The sequence below is a fragment of the Rhincodon typus genome, chromosome 43 (genome assembly GCF_021869965.1).
Source record: "Rhincodon typus isolate 14 chromosome 43, sRhiTyp1.1, whole genome shotgun sequence".
NCBI lineage: Eukaryota > Metazoa > Chordata > Chondrichthyes > Orectolobiformes > Rhincodontidae > Rhincodon > Rhincodon typus.
The window spans coordinates 7,350,492-7,352,930 of record NC_063374.1 but is presented as its reverse complement, the minus strand read 5'-3'; the positions used below and the strand labels follow the sequence as shown (position 1 = coordinate 7,352,930).

Sequence of the window (2,439 nt, the reverse complement as noted above, 5' to 3'; positions counted from 1 at the left end):
ATCCACCCTAACCTGCACATCCCTGGACACTATGGGACAATTTAGCATGGCTAATCCACCCTAACCTGCATGTCTTTGGACTGTGGAAGGAAACTGGAGCACCTGAAGGTAGAAACTCCACACAGTCACACGAAGCTGGAATCAAACCCAAGTCCCTGGCACTGTGAGGCAACAGTGTCACCCCAGGGTCTTTTCCCTAGGGTGGGGGAGTTCAACACTAAGGGGTATACTTTTAAGGTGAGAGGAGAAAGTTTTAAAAAGGACATGAGGGGTAACTTTTTTTAAACAGAGAGTGGGCTTGTGTGTGGAAATGAACTGCCAGAGGAAGTGGTGGATGTGGGTATAGTTACAACATTTAAAAGACATTTGGATAAGTACATGAATAAGAAATGTTTGGAGGGACATGGGCTAAACACAGGCAAGTGGGTCTAGTTTAGTTTGGGATTATGGTCGGCACGGACTAGATGGACTGAAGGGTCTGTTTCCGTGCTGTATGACTCTATACAAATAAAGAGAAAGGGACATAGTTGGAGATAGGAATAGTGAGATAGACAGGATAAGGCGGGGGGGGAAAGGGTGAACAACGGAGAAGGGCTAATAGTTGAAGAGAAAGCTAGAAAGGGGATAATAGAAATGGAGAGGGAGAGACTCAATTCTAGACACTGGAGACCGACACAATGAGAGATACAGCAACGGAGAGAGAAAGACAGATGGTGGGAAGAAACAGATGGAGGGAGAGAGAGAGATGAGAAAGACGGAGTAAAAGAGAAATTGAGAGGCAGGGAGGGAGAAAGACAGTAGGAGGCAGGCGGAGAGAGAGGAAGAGGCTGAGAGGGAGTGACAGAGGTCAGATAGGAAAAGAGTGTATCAAAATAAAGAGTTAAGGAAATTCTCAGCAGGTGCAGCAGCGTCTGTGGAAGGTGACCACTGCTGGGTCAAGACAGAGAGTGTTTTGAGTGGAAAGTAAAACCGGAGATCACAATGTTGGGAGTGTGGACGCAGTAGCTTTAATTGAGGCGAAGTGTCACATGGCCTGTATATGGGCTCTGGAGCAGAAACAGGCAGTCAGAGAGAGAGAAAGAGAACACACGCACAGACAGAACAGCATCTGGTAACATCTGAAGCCAGGCATCAAGAACAGTAAGGTAAGAAAGAGGACTGTTTCATCCTAACATGTCCCTCCTGAGGACAGGGAGAGAAGGAGGAGAGGAGACTGCGGGGTTGGGGAGGGAAATGAAATGTAACCCTGTGTTGAGAAATGTATCGTTTTTAATCTGGGTCATTTTGTTTCTGGCTGTGTTGTGCTGTGTGTGTGTGTATAATGTGTCACTAACAGGACCCTCACCCTCCGCAGAATATAACTCCCGTCTCTTGTAACCACGAAATATTTGTTTTTGAGACAAAGTCAGTTATTTTGGGTTGGGATTTTCCTTTGGTTGGTCGAAGGGTTTTAGTGGGGGGGGGGGACCGTACAAGCGGAATTTTATTTTATTGTTTGTCACCTGGCTATTTGTGTGTGCTTTAATCAATAATGTGTAATGCAATCTGCCTTATGTATATATATATATATATATATGTATGTTTTTGAAGGATTTCACAGTATGAAACTGACATGACATCTGGGGGATGTCAGTTTCTGGGGCTTTGCTGTGAGATTTCCGCTCGCTTTATGAAACTGATTGAATATTGTCTTTGAAAAGCCGAGGGTAAAATGCAATCCAACCATCTTTCTATTGGTGCATTGTCCGTCTCTCCAGCCCTGTCCAATTATCACGGATTCCGTGGCGATTTAATTGGGTTTGCTTTTACAGTAACCTTCCTCCCCTCTGCTATCCAACCCACCACCCCCCCCGCCAGCTTCCAACACCACCTCACTCTTTCCCCAAAGCCACACTGCAGCTCTTAAAGGCGCCAACTGCAGCCAAAGTGTAGCTGGGTTTAATATTATTTGCCGACGCAAAATTGCAAAGTTTACAGCCGTTCTCAAGTGCCATCAGAAGGAGTCGGTCCGACTTTTTAATAACAAATGTCATCTAGAGGATGTGAATCTGTTCAGGAAATATCTTTGAGATCTTCACATTCCTCCATTTGTGAGTCTCACATAAGGTTTTGTGTAGAGCTGGACAGAATTATTACAGTGCAGAAGAAAGCTTTTGGGCAGCCTGTGGGCTATTCTCTGTGTTGTCACACAGTTTGTGTTTCTTATTGGACTGGCTGGCCTCTCTCCCTCTCTCTTATTCTCTGTGATGCCTACAATATTGTACATTCAAGTCACACTCCCACTGTGGTCATGTTTCACACTGACCATCCAGTTGGCACCACTGAGGGAGCGCCGCTCTGTCGGAGGGTCAGCGCCGCTCTGTTGGAGGGTCGGCGCCGAGGGAGCGCCGCACTGTCGGAGGGTCGGCGCCGAGGGAGCGCCGCTCTGTCGGAGGGTCG

At 46.7% G+C, this 2,439-nt stretch overlaps 1 protein-coding gene across 3 annotated transcripts in view; it reads left to right on the top strand.

The window, feature by feature from the left end:
- Nucleotides 1-557: 557 nt before the first annotated feature.
- Nucleotides 558-2,439, top strand: part of zmp:0000001168 (signal-induced proliferation-associated 1-like protein 2) — a 79,470-nt gene continuing 77,588 nt past the window's right edge. For all 3 annotated transcript variants that reach the window (XR_007266011.1, XM_048619592.1, XM_048619588.1), the window contains exon 1: nucleotides 558-1,145. The gene's annotated coding sequence lies outside the window, so the exon portion shown is untranslated. The remainder of the gene's footprint in view (nucleotides 1,146-2,439) is intronic.